A 15080-nucleotide genomic window follows, 5' to 3' on the forward strand; every position below is an offset into this window, starting at 1 on the left:
GTAAATAAGAGCTAGCCATTGGCAATGTGTGTTGTTAGTCAATATCACTTTAGTATAGCTTTCTTTTGAAGATTAAAACTGGCCTGATGCCCCCTAACGGTATGAAGGAAATATAAAGGAAATCCAAAAGCTGAAGGAATATCACATAGCTGTTAGACTGTATAAAAACACTTTTGAAACACTGAGCTTTTAAACACTTTGTTTATAAAAACACTTTCTTTTTAAATATCAAAGCAACACTCTTGCTATATGGTTATGTTGATTTTAATGACTTTGCTTTAAGAAGTCGTTAACACCCTTCTGGTGTTTGATATTTCAAGGATACACATTATTACTGAGAAATTAAGAAACATGCTGCTAGTTTTTATGTAGTAACTTAGATTAAGTCGTTAGCTATTCTGATAATTTTAAAGAACAATCCTAGAGTAACTTTAATGGCACCTGATGGTTTCAGTGACTGAAATAAAAATAATGCGGATATATATATATACCGATACTGTCTGAATCTGGTTTACATGGGGTGTTGGCAACAGGGAGGCTGCAGGGGTAGCCTTTGTGAGAAGAGACTGGGAGCTGCTCCCATCTTGGACACAGCTAGCTCCAGCCAGCTCTAAAATGGACCCATGGCTGCCCAAAGCAGAGCCTTACCAACAACACTGGTGGCTGGCACCTCTGTGATAACATATTTAATAAAGAGTAAAAAATGACGCATAGCTGCTGTGAGAGAGAGTGAGAAAAATGTGAGAGAAACAATCATGCAGGCGCCAAGGTCTGTGAAGAAGGAGAGGGAGAAGGTGCTCCAGGCGGCGGATCAGAGAATCCCCTGCAGCACATGGACAAGACCATGGTGGAGAAGGTTTTCCCCTCCAGCTCGTGGAGGACCATGCCGGAGCAGCTATTCACAATGCAGCCCATGGAGGACCTCAAGCCACAGCAAGTGGACATGGCCTGAAGGAAGCTGCAGTCTGTAGAGAGCCCACACTGGGGCGGAGATCATGCAGGAGCAAATTTTCTGGCAGGACCTGTGACCTCATGGGGGAGCCACAATGGAGCAGTCTGTTCCTGAAGGACTGCACCCTATGGAAAGGATCCATGCTGGAGCAGTTCTTGAAGAACTGCAGCTCACGGGAAGGACTCACCTTGGAGAAATTTGAGAAGGATGATATCCTGTGGGAAAAACCTCACTTTGGAGCATGGGAAGAGCATGAGGAGGAAGGAGTGGCAGAGACAAAGATAAGATGAATAGATCAAAACCCCTATTTCCCATCCCCTACACTGTTTGAGGTGTGTGTGTGGAGGAGTCAGGAATGAAGGAGTGAAGATGAGCCTGGGAAGAAGGGGGAGATGGGGGGAAGGTGATTTCAGTTTTGTTTCTAATTCTTGCTATCCAACTCTTATTTTCAATTGGCAATGAATTAAATTAATTTTCCCCAAGTTCAGATTGTTTTGCCTCTGACAGTAATTGGTGAGTGATCGCTCTATCTTTATCTCAACCCATGGGCTTTTTCGTCTTACTTTCTTCCCCTGTCCTGTTGAGGAGTGGGAGTGAGAGAGTGGTTGGGTGGGAATCTGGCAGCAAGGCAAGGTCAACACACCACATTGTCTCACGCAGACTTGCTCTGTTGTTTTCATTCTCCCTAACACCAGTGGAGCCACAATGCTGCCAGCATGAGAAGCAGCCACCTACAATGGAGGTCAGGCATATGAGAAATGGAAGTTTTCTTTAAAAACCAGAAGTACCTGTGAGAAATAAGTTCCGGTCCAAATGAAACAGGCTCAGGCAGAATCCTCTGTGAAGCACGTTTTTATTCACGTTCTTGCAAGAGTGGGTGACCTAGCAAGTAGGCACACCTTCAGTTCTTGAAACACACCTTTCTATTTCCTAATCCCGGGGGAATTTTTCCCTCCCCTGTTTCCCATTGGTTAGGTACTCCAGGGTTCACAGTCTGTCCAAGGCACCTAAAATTCTTCCCGCATGTCCTGCCTCCCTTTACTTCTCTTTATGCTACACCTACAGGGATTATCTGACTAGTTTATTTCCTTCCTTTTTAGTAACAAAAAGATTGCTCAATGTCATTAGCCCTGGTTAAATGTTTGACTACCCTTCTAGACACTAATCCAGTAGGAATCAGTTTGTCCTTTTGTGTGTGTGATAAAAGATGTTCTACAAGCCTTTGCTGGAGCCTCTTTGTCTTAGTCATTCCCTTATCATGTCACCTCTGATGGAAACGGTTTTTCTCCTCTGCAAAAGCAATACCTGCCTTTCTTACAACTTCCCCTTTTCCCTTTTTCATAATCTTATTGTCTTTTGCATTTCTAGGGCATGGTTCCATATGAGGCCTCTAGAGCTGACAGCATGATGTTACATTCTTCTTCTTCTCGACAGTTTTTATTGTCTTCTAGATGAGGCATTCTCCCAGGGTATGGGGGAGGGTCTACTTCCATTCGTTTCGTTAGGGCAGTTTCAATTAATCGTTGAACTAATCCTTGCACACAGGGAATGATACAGCATCCTACAGCCGCTAACATTCCCGCTACCATTATAAGAGAAGTCAATATTGATACCACCATACATTTCCATTTCCCAAACCAGGAATCCAGCCAACTTGTCAGTGACGTGTCTATTCTAGAGTTCTCAGCTAACTCATCAGCTAGAGTGGTGAGCCCTTGAAGGGCTTTAGTTATAGTACCATCTGGAGCTGCATTGTTGGGGATGAAGGTACAGCACCGATTCCCTAACATTACACACACACCTCCCCTCTCTGCTAAGATCATGTCCAGAGCGATCCTATTTTCCCATGCCATTCGGCTGGTTGCATCCAATTGTTCAGCTATTCCTTTTAGTGCATTCCAGGTATAATTAATAAACCTCTGTTGGTTATAGTAAATATAATTTATCCAATCTACATTTTTGTTTATAGTTACCCACCAGAAAAAGACAGATTCAAATCCTGCTCCTATCTGATTCCTTGCTTTGTGCTCATCTGGGACTCCTCTAGGGACTCCAATGGAATCTATATATATCCGTTCATCAAAGGATACACCCACACTTCTTTTTACTCTGTTGCCTGAGCTCAGGGTTCCTGTTCCTTTTTCAAATGCTAGGGTGAATGGTATTGCCAATTGTACTATTGCACATGTACCTTTCCAGTTAGCTGGCAACACAGATCGCAAGGTCTTCCCTCCACAATACCACCAGAGATCCGCCCGAGGCACTCATATCACTGAGTTGTTTCCTTTTATATCCTTGGTCACATTCAGAGTTTCAGTGCACAGGGTAAATCCCCCCACAGGTTTGGTAGCATTCACACCCTGCCGTGAGAGGCAGACTGGATGGTTACCAATTGCTGTGGAAAATGCTGGTGGCACTTTAACATCTCTAGATTCTAAGGCAGGAAACAGTAAGGAAAGTGAATGACAGGTCTCATTTCCCCAGGCGGTCCTTTCTTGGTATAATGCTGTCATAGACCACATCCCTACAGAATCTTTCGTCCACCCTAAGGGAAAAGGGACGATCTGTGCTGTGGGCCTTCCTGAGGCACAAGCATAGCAATTGCTTTGGTTCAAACTACTAACAGTATATTTTACCCGTTCTACCCAAGCACTTGTCTCACCGTACCCTGTCTCAATCTCAAATGTTTGTCTAAGATCTTTAATCTCAGTAACCGTTACCAAGGCTAGATCATTCAGTGGTTCCCATTGTTGTATTACTGGGAGTTTTAGTAGTCATAGTTGTCCCTTCCATTTGACTGCTATTTTCCAGTACAGCTATTCTAAATCTTCCCCTTGGATCTCTTCCAGACACATCTGCTCCTATTCCATATATTAGGTTAGCCGTATCATCCCTCTGGGTTATAGTTATCAACAGTGGATTACATTCGAAAAGGCCACACTCTGGGGAAGGTGACCCTTTGTAAAAATGTATTTTCTTTTTTGAGAGGGTAATAGTAAGAAGACTTGATCCACTTGTCATCAACGGTCCACCCTCCAATTTGGGTGGTCCACCACACTTCACTCCATTGGTCACAAGGTGCAGCCTCATGATATCCCTCTGCGACCCTCCAAATTTCTGGGCACAGGTACTTGTTTTCACCACTCAACCATCTTTGGGCCTCTAGATTCCCACACTTCACTACTTGACGGGCATCAAAGCGTACAGTCTGTGGGGTATTTCCTTTAGTGATATTTATGATAAGCCTAACCGGGTAATCTGGGTGTGCACTTCGTATGTGATCTATGCGTACACTCCAGCTTCCTAGTGGGAAGCTCAGTACTGCCCCTATGACCAGTATCATCGCAAAATGCTTCTTAAAATTCATGGCATACACAGATTTATGTCTCCCAACTGGATCATCCCGCCCCAACCCACAGCTCATTTTCTCTTTAGGGTTACTCGCAGCGGGCTGTCAGTAGAATGTACAGTCCACCATTCTACTGGATCTGTTGGCAGGGGTTCAACTGGTCCTTTTAGCCGAGTGTAGTGAGTCCATCCTTTTTCTGCTGTCCTCACTGCGGTTTCAGTAGTGAGGAGTACTTGGAATGGTCCTTCCCACTCCGGTTGGAGCTTACTCTCTGTCCAGGATTTGACTAGTAGCCAGTCCCCTGGTTTATACGGATGGACGACAAATTCCAATGGCAGAGATTGAGCAAGAAGGCTTTTAGTTCTGAGGAAAGAGAGAGAAGACAACAGCCCTGGTATATATTTCTTAAGGAACATGTCCTTGGTTTCAAAGGGCACACCTTTCTGGATCTTCCCATTCAAATGCAAATAGATCTCTGCTCCCTTCATCTAGTGGACAAGCCCAAAAAGCATCTTTTAAATCCACTACACTAAACCATTTATGATGAGGAGGAATTTTACTCATTAGGGTATAGGGATTTGGGACCACCGGATGTCGTGCCTGCACTATTTCATTAATCTTTCTCAAGTCTTGCACTAAGCGATATGAACCATCCGTTTTTTGCACTGGCAGGATCAGAGTGTTAAAAGGGGACATACAGGGTTCTATTAACCCATCTTTGGCTAGTGCTTGTATTACTGGTTGCAGCCCTTGCCTTCCCTCAAGGGGAATTGGGTACTGCTTTTGTGGAATCACATTTGAATGCAGAATGAGTTTTACCCTGAGGGGTTCTATTTTTAACCCTCCTCGGTTCCCTTCACTCACCCGCACCTCGGGACTTATCTTTTGCTCATCCTGTTCTGTTAGCAGCTTCATAGATACCATTGTCTGTCCTCTTAAAGTTTCTATCTTTAATTCTAAACCAGTGATAAAATCCCTACCTAGGAGGTTACTCCCAGCTTCTGGTATGTATAACAGAGTTCCCATCACTTTTTCAGTTTCGCTTCCCACAGTCATGGGTTCAAAAACAGGGACTGAGAGACCTTCACCCTGTATTCCTGACACAACTATTCCTTGATTAGACAATTTTGCCCCTTGGGGTATAAGATTCAAAGAAGTTCTAGAAGCTCCAGTATCGACTAAGAAGACTGCTTCCTCTTCCTGAGGTCCCACCTTTAAATTTACCAAGGGTTCCCGGTGGGACCTCGAGCTGGGGAACCCCTGACTTCCCTATGCTACATAATCAAAATCCATCAACGACAGCACTCGTTCCTCCCTTCTGAAGTCAGGGCACTCCCGCCTGAAATGGCCTATTTTCCCACAATGATAACACCGTGCCAGTGAACCCCGAGCTGCTGGTAGGAGTGGTCGGGGCAGCCCTCTTCCCCGCTCTCTTCCCCTGTTATTCACCCCTCTTCCTCGCCCCCAAGTTTCTCGCCTTTGAGTTATTACAGGATCAATCCTTTGTCTTACGACTTGATCCACAGTAGATACCATCATTTTTGCTTTCTGCTTCTGTTTTTCCTTCTACCTTTTGACATATACCTACCATATACCTCAACAAATCTTCTAAGGGTCTCTCGCTCCACCTCTCCATTTTTTGTAGTTTCCTTTGTATATCCGGCCAGGCCTTCGTGACAAAGTGAACTTTTAATAATCCCTGTGCTACTGGGTCATCAGGGTTCATGCCTGAATATTTTCTCATTTGATCCCTCAGCCTTTGTAAGAAGGCAGAGGGTGTCTCATCTTTTCCTTGTTGTATTTCAGAAGCTTTAATAAGATTTTGCGACTTAGGAGCGGCTTCTCTAATGCCCAAAATTATCGTTTCCCTCAGGTCTTTCATATTTGTTCTGTGTTCAGGATTATTGTTATCCCACTGGGGATCCACATTTGGGAATTTCTGTTCGGCTGGCACTACACCCTGAGCAGGTGGGTTTCGTTTTTCACGTTCCTGCATAGCAGCCCTTCTAATCATTCCTCTTTCTTCTCCCGTGAACAAAATATTTAAAATGGACATGATTTTGGACCAAGAATAAAAACTTGGCCCTAAGAATTGATCTAACTGTTCGGCTACCCCTATGGGATCCGCAATTACAGATTTCACCTCTCTCTTAAACGCCCTCACTTCGCTACTTGTGAGTGGAGCACTAACGTAACCCACTTCTCCTGCTCCTAGGGGAACCTCCCTTAGGGGATCTGCAGTTATCTTGCTCCCGCTTCCGACTGTTCTTTTTCTGAAGGCAAAGGGAGATTTAGGATGTCTTTACGACATTGCTCTATTTCCTAGCTCAATCTGGAGCATGCTTTGGTGGGGGTCACGCTGGGGACTTTCACTTGGGAATCTTCCCGAGGTGGCTCTTCTCTCCTGGGAGATTGGGGCTCCCCCGCTTCTGCAGCTTCACTGGGACCTGGGAGCACTGGCACTGGTGGTGCTTGGGGTGGATTATAAGGGGGTGGTAAACAATCTAAAGGGTCTCAGTTTGTAGATTCGACCTTTGTGCTATCTGATTTATCATTAGGAGTCTTATTTGGAAACATATAAAATGGATACGGATGACTCCAACTCCCATATCTACTTATTTTAACACAACAAAATGCGTATTCGCGTTCTTCTAAGGAGACAGGTTCCTTACTATTTACATATACATTTAGAGTCTGGCACACGCGAACTTCATCAGACCTGAATTTGGGCCAAAACACACTAGGAGGTCTTATAGGCTCCTTTGTCCAGACAAAACAACAACATTGTATCACTTTCTTTTTGTCTTTATCCCTTGTACAAGATGGACTATTCCAATATCTCAACATCCTCCCTAATGGACTGTCTGGGGGAATGTTCCCGGGGTCTTTCCTAGTATCCCCTTTCCCATCCCTAGGCCTAGAATCCTTATTTCCCATTCTGAACACAGACTTTTCTTACACCCCTTCCTTTCGCTTCGTCCTTCTCCGGCTGCGCCCCTCGCGGGACTGCAGAACCGCGGATCCGGACTCCACACTCGCTTTGTACCGCAGTACATCTCAGTCACTCGCACACAAGTCCCTTAGAATGTCCCGACCACCAAGGCAATACAGTCCGATTTTTCTTACCTTGGTCCATGCACGGAATTGCCTAGTCGTGCTGTCTGTGCCTACTGCACCTATCCCTTTTCCCCCTGTGGTTCACAGAGTCTGCCGTCCAACTGGGTCTCGAGATCTTAGTCGATTCCTCCCAGAATCCCTGCCGATGATCCACGAGACCGTTGAAATCAACGGGACGCGTCTTCCCATCCTTCGGTGACAGGGACTCCCAAGAAGATGACTTCTTATCCCGGATGAGCCCCCAGATTGTGAGAAATAAGTTCCGGTCCAAATGAAACAGGCTCAGGCAGAATCCTCTGTGAAGCACGTTTTTATTCACGTTCTTGCAAGAGTGGGTGACCTAGCAAGCAGGCACACCTTCAGTTCTTGAAACATACCTTTCTGTTTCCTAATCCCGGCCGAATTTTTCCCTCCCCTGTTTCCCATTGGTTAGGTACTCCAGGGTTCACAGTCTGTCCAAGGCACCTAAAATTCTTCCCGCATGTCCTGCCTCCCTTTACTTCTCTTTATGCTACACCTACAGGGATTATCTGACTAGTTTATTTCCTTCCTTTTTAGTAACAAAAAGATTGCTCAATGTCATTAGCCCTGGTTAAATGTCTGACTACCCTTCTAGACACTAATCTAGTATGAATCAGCTTGTCCTTTTGTCTGTGTGATAAGAGATGTTCTACAAGCCTTTGCTGGAGCCTCTTTGTCTTAGTCATTCCCTTATCATGAAACGGTTTTTCTCCTCTGCAAAAGCAATACCTGCCTTTCTTACATAGCTAACCTACAAATGCACTCATTTGCTGTGAAAATAATAGTTTGCAGCTACAAGTTCATTTTTAAAAACATGCATTACCGTAAAGGCAGTTATTGCAACACACAATTCTAGTAAAAAGATGCTACTGTGTCAGCCTTACTGTACTTAATAGAGGTTAAATCCAACTCCTGAGAGATTCTGCTAATTTACATGGTAGTAAGAACAGCCTTAGTTACAAGATTCAAGATAATAATACTCCTAACTCATTTTTTCTGATGTGAAAAAATCACTTTTTCATAGCCGTGAAGAGATTCTTACAATAATCATATAAGGCTGTCCTGGAACCAGGAAGCTTATAAAAAGCCTTTCACAGTGAGAAAGGGGGTGGAGCATGGGGGTGTGTTTGGTAATTTCTGAGTCATCAGTTGACCAATCCCACAAAACAAGGAAGAAGAGATGATAAATGTGACTGTGCAGACCTGACTCAAAACTGACCACGATCACAGGCCAGATTTATGTGAAGCCCTACAGATCAGCTGGCTGCCAACTGTCATCTACTATTACACTTTGTCTGGAGGGGACAATATTAATATTAATAATAATAATAATAATAATAATAATAATAATAGCTTACAAAGAGTAGTGAAACTGTAAATAGACTTTGACATACAGCATAAACAAGTGCCTGAAACTCACAGTCATCTGAAGCTTTTCCTCAGTTAGTTACAATAACTTTTCAGTAGCTGTAGCCTCACTCATACTTGGGAAGGCAGCTTTCTGGCCCGCTCAGTCCAAAAAGCAATATACTTTTACACCCACGAAGAGCAACATTTAATTAAAAATCCATGTTTGCTGAAAAAAACCCAACCCTGTAACAAAGTTTGCTACAGTCTTATCTCACCACTTACACTTAAGAAGGTAAGCAGTTCTCTAAATAGCTGTTTAGTTACTAAGCTGTTACAATTATATTTTACTATTTCATAATCAGTTGCTGACAATAAATTGGAACTGATTTTACCTTCTTACAGTAAGGTAAGTGTGGTGGTGCAACCCCAGTGCTTGGTGTGATTTTCCTCCACCTGGGCAATGTAAAAACCCAACATAAAACAGGAAAGAATGCGAGGGGCAATGGACCAGAATGCTATGGCAACCCATTAGCACACCTAGTTCCCACATCCCCTATTGCTTGGAAACACTATCGATAATCAATCACCCCCTGACAGTACCGGGATTGTGGCCCAAAGACGGTGAGTGGTACCAAAACTTCAAGATTGAGCAAGTTCTGACCTTGCACAACTGGTGGAAAAGCATCAGATACCCCATTATCCAAGATGGGCCAGGGTGGAAAAGTCAATGATGATGAAACTCAATTATCTTGGACCCTATAGGTAGCGACTCTAGTGAGACCCTTTGAACTTCTGGATTGCAGTGGGCTGTGACCAGCCCTGAGCTGGGACACCGCTCAGGCAGACATCTCGAGGGTTAAAGGGCCAGGGCGAGTTAACCCTCTTGAGTTATCACCCACCAAGGAATGCTGATGCATTGTGAGTATTTATTCCAATTCTAACTATAGGGTAGCCTCTCTTTCATCCATCTTTCTATCCATGTGTCTCTAATATACACATTAGCTCTTACGAGTGTGGGTGTTCATACTGGATACAAATATTTTCTGTCTGTTTGTCTGTCTGTGTGGAGTCGAAAGGGATACCTGTTGACTCACTGTGAAGGGACCTTGATCCTAGCTGTTAAAAGCTCGGGTGGTGTGTGTGTGCGACCCCTTAAATGGTGTGTGTTTACATATTTTGTGTTAATACATATGCACTGATTTGGGATACCTTATAGTAAGTTAGTGTGAATCTTGTCATTTTCAAATCTGTAATTAAGTCACTGTTGAATTATCTGGATTCCAGCGGTAGCTTGCCAGCAGCAAAATACACACTATCTTTTGGACATCTGATCTTCCTGTTTCTGGTTTACCCCGTTCTAACACTGCCCAAGAAAGCTCCTCACTATCCTGGGCTGCCATCTGTTGTCTGAAAAGTTCAGGAACTCCTTTCTGCTGGCAGCAAAGCGAAGTGTGAACTTTCCCCTGGGTTAGAGAAAGGTGTCACTTTAGTTGCAACCAATGTCTGCAAAGTGTAAAGAACTGGGTAAACATTTAAACATTTTCCTTGAAAACGGCACCTTACATTTTGAGAGCTTGTAATCACTGTATCTGTCTTGTCTTAAGGATACTAGGTACAATTTTTATTCATCATTCCTACTGATTGGATGGTGGTGATCGGAAGCGAGCTTTTACTTCTCAAAGGAGAGCTGTTCGGTTGCAATTATGCGCTCCATAGAGGAAGGCATAAAGATACAGTCCCCCTAAAGTCCTTGTGATCCTCGGTCTGTCAGGTGTATTTTAAATCTGTAGTTTCCCCAGCACAGGGGATTTTTGTTCTATATTTGCACATCTGCCACTGTCGGGTCCTGGTCTATGTCTATGACTTTTATTAGCATAAAAATACCAATATTATACATATGTGTAAAGAAATACTAGCATAAAATACACATATTAAAAACTTATGAAAACAATCAAAATTTTTAATTAGTAAACTGGACTTCCCCCCTTGCAACAGATAATAAACATATAACATAGTAAATAACTTCCCATTTACAAATATTGACAATTTCCTGCTAAAATCTATTTAAAAGATATAGAGGTACACCACACACCATTAACTTTGAAGGACAGATTTAAAACAGTAGGGAGCTGGCTTGACAACTGACAGTATAAAGCAGCCTATTTAAATCTGAAAGGGAGACATAGCTTAATACAGAGAAATGACTGAAATGCCTGTCCCTCTCAATTCAAGTGTGAAGAAATAAGAGGCCCTGGAACAGGAGACAACTGCTGTCCATGAAGGAAACAGAAATTTTTCACCTGTTACCAAATTATTGCAACATGGTTCATACCTGGGCCTTTCTATATGTGGCTAAAATTCTGTCTTTGGCCTCTCCAATATCTCTGCATTGTTGGCAGTGGCTCTGCTCTTAGTTGCTCTCACAGGAAATTGTCTTTAACGACCAGTCTTGCTGTGGCTTGGTTCCCTTCCCTTCCCTTCCCTTCCCTTCCCTTCCCTTCCCTTCCCTTCCCTTCCCTTCCCTTCCCTTCCCTTCCCTTCCCTTCCCTTCCCTTCCCTTCCCTTCCCTTCCCTTCCCTTCCCTTCCCTTCCCTTCCCTTCCCTTCCCTTCCCTTCCCTTCTCTTCCTTCCTTTCTTCCTTTTCTCCTTTCTTCTCCCCCCCACTTCCGTCCAGTATTGCAAGATATTTAATATTATGATCTTGGTTTTTTTTCTGATGGTCCAGCTCAGCTACCCATCTGTTTTGTTGTATATGAGACCCATTCTTACACTAATCCTACAGCACAGAAATAAAATCCAACAGTCACAGATTTTGTAGGACAGACAGGTTTTTTTTTCCCCCTGCTTTTTAAAGCTCACAGAGATAAAGAAATGAATTTTCAAATACCTGATTAAAAACATCGAGTCATAATGGAAAATATGCTAAAGATGGTGAGGTGAGAATTTAATTAAAATATTGTCCCACAGCTGAAAAGGAGCCAGTTGAGAAACGTGCTCAGATTAAACTCCTGTTCACCATATCTGAAGCTAAACTTCCACCGTGCTCTTCCAGCTTGGTCTTTGTACTAGCACATAAAAGCTCAGATGTTCATTTGCACTGGGTTGTTTCTGTGATCTCAGTCACATGAGGAGGCTTTCAGCAGACTGTTCACATTCCTTTAAACTCTTGCATAACAGAAAGCAGTTGCTAAGCATGCTGCTGAACACTTTGCTGCTCTTCTTTCAGCCTTTCCTCATTGCAGAGAATCTCCTCCTGCAGGGAAACTGGAGATGAAGCTTTAAATGAAACATCCAGATACAACAATTAGCATGGAGAGTGAGTTATATTATAACTTGCTATCCAGCCATCTTCTGTCCACAAGTCCTAGAGAGCTACTGCTCTGGTAAACTGAGGGTTTTTTAGCTAGCTTCAAAATTACCACACACCCCTCAACAAACCCAAACTCAAAACACCACACTACAAAATACCCAGAAATGGAACTCCACAAAGTTAACCCTCATGGTCGAGTACAAAGTTTGGGGCATGCCATTATCCACAAGAAAATGGAAAATTCAATTCTGGATTTGCAGGGAACAAGTCTTTTTTTATGTGATGCCTCTGCAAGACAAAAAACTTTTACCTCAGGGTGATTAACAGGATGCACAGTGATTTACCAGGAGTTGAGAAGATTGCAGTCTTTTTCTTTTCCTACTAAGGCTGCCCGGTGGTGCAGGTCACAGGCAATAAAGGGGCCGATAACTGTACAGCCAGCTCCCCTTTCCTCAGCCCCACTCAGCCCCACAGGGACATCCAGCCTTGCCAGGAAAGAACCCTTCCTAATCCTCAGAAATAGAGGATGACCTCCTTGGAGCTCATTATCTTAGGGTTGTCAAGTTAAAAAAAAAACAGAAAAGGGATATAAAGACATTGTTCCCATCCCATAACCCCATAGGAAGGGGCTACAGGATGGGAACAATCCTGACTCCTGTCTTCAGAAAGCACAGGCACAAGTCAGGTCAAGTAACTCAAACCCAGCCAAGTCCTCCCTCCTCCTCCTCCTCTGCTGTCTCTGGGGGGAGACATATCACTTACCCAGGTTCATAGACTGAGTGAGGGAAAATTCAAGATGGTAGGCACGTGGTTACTTGTCCCATATTGTGGGGCTCATCGAATGGACTTTAAACTAGATTTGAAGGGAGAAAGGGATGAAACCAGGCTCTTTAGAGGTAAACCTGGGGGTGGTGCACCGATGTCTGGGGGACAGGATGCTAGTGAGATCCTTTGGTCTGCTGACTCAGTGACGGCAGGGAGTGGAAATTCATGCAAGAGCAGAGATGCGAGAGTCATTGATGGATTAGAAACTATGGCTGTGCCTGGGAATGGACAGGTAGGAGTTAAGACTTCTCCCAGCAAAAAGGTGTCATGACCCGTAGCCCAGTGGAAGTGCTTCTACACTAATGCACACAGCATGGGCAACAAACAGGAGGAGGTGGAAGCCATTGTGCAGCAGGAAAACCATGATGTAGTCGCCATCAGAGAAACATGGTGGGATGACTCACACAACTGGAGTGCTGCTTTAGATGGCTACAAACCCTTCAGAAGGGACAGGCAAGGAAGGAGAGGAGGTGTTTGTTAGGGAGTGTTATGTATGTCAAGAACTTAATGATGGTGACAACTGGCTTGAGTGTTTATGGGTAAGAATCGGGGGGGGGACAACAAGGCAGATGTCATGGTGGGAATCTGTTATAGACTGCCCAACCAGGATGCAGGGGCAGATGAAATGTTCTACAAGCAGCTGGGACAAGTCTCAAGATCACTTGCCCTAGTCGTCATGAGAGACTTCAACCTACCAGATATCAGCTGGGAATATAATACAGCTGGGAAAGTCTAGGATGTTCCTGGAGTGTGCTGAGGATAACTTCCTAACACAGTGGGTGAGGGAGCTGACTAGGGAAGGAACCCTGCTGGACCTGCTGTTTGTACACAGAGAAGGCCTTGTGGGGGATGTGGTGGTTGGAGGCCATCTTGGACATAGTGATCATGAAGTGATAGAGTTGAGATTGATTCTTAGAGAAGCAAGGAGGGGGGATCATCAGAACTGCCACCATGGACTTCTGGAGCACAGACGTTGGTCTTTTCAGGAGCTCACTTGACAGAGTCCCTTGGGAAGCAGTCCTGAAGGCTGGATGTTTTTCAAGAAGGAAGTCTTAAAGGCACAGGAGCAGGCCGTTGCCATGTACCAAAAAACGAGCCATTGGGAAAAAAGACTGGCCTGGCTGAACAGAGAGATATGGTTACAATTCAGGGAAAAAAGGAGTTTATGCCCTTTGGACGAAGGGGCGGACCACTCATGTAGGGAGAAAATTAGAAGGGCCAAAGCCCAACTAGAACTTAACCTGGCTTTGGATTTAAGAACAATTTAAACAGTTTCTAAAAGGACAACTAAGGAGAATCTCCATCCTTTATTAGATGAGGGCAGGAACATGGTGACAAAGGATTAGGAGAAGGCTGAGGTACTTTATGCCTTCTTTGCTGCAGTCTTCAGTAGTAGAATCTGTTGTTCCCTGAGTACCCAGTCTCCTGAGCTAGTAGATAGGGGCAGGGACAGTTCTAATTTGTGACTATGCCTGCCATCTAAGGTACTAGGCCAGCATATTTTGCCCTTGTTTTCTGTCTAATCTGACTTACAGACACCTCTGAAGGACTCAGAAGGAAACTAGCTCCTTCATGGATCTGCATTACCTCATGTTGGTGGGAACAGCGCTGTCTTAGTTCAGGTTTCTGTGTGTAAACCCACAGCCAAGGAAAGGGTGCTCCTTCAGAAATCACTGGGCTCCCAGGAAGCTTTTCTCTATCACCTGAAACCTCTCATTCCAAAATGAAAAAGGCCAAAGCAGGATTTGCAGAAACCTCCAGGTGGGTGGAGTGGCATTTGAGCACTGTCCAGAGTGGTGAAGACACCAGCTACAGTGGAGGTTGGCACCGCTGTCTCCGATTGCACCACCATCTCCCTGCCCCAGCCTGAGTTCTGCTTCTCTCAGATGAAAGACCCGAAGCCATGTCTTTATCTGCTCATCTGTGGAGAAGGAAAACCACCCAAGTTTCAGCTTGTAGTGCCTTCCGTCATTGTAACTGAAGAAGGCTGTGTCTGCCCTTGCTGTAATAAAAGAAAAGCATTTTGGTAATGCTAAGAAAGCCTGACTCTGCATAGCCCAATTAGGATGTTTTAAATGTATGTGTCTAGCAAAGCAGTACAAGAAAAGGGGTTTCACTATCTTCCTACAAAAATAAACTTTTTTTGGTTTCATTGC

This window comes from Chroicocephalus ridibundus, chromosome Z, assembly GCF_963924245.1.
Source record: "Chroicocephalus ridibundus chromosome Z, bChrRid1.1, whole genome shotgun sequence".
Lineage (NCBI taxonomy): Eukaryota > Metazoa > Chordata > Aves > Charadriiformes > Laridae > Chroicocephalus > Chroicocephalus ridibundus.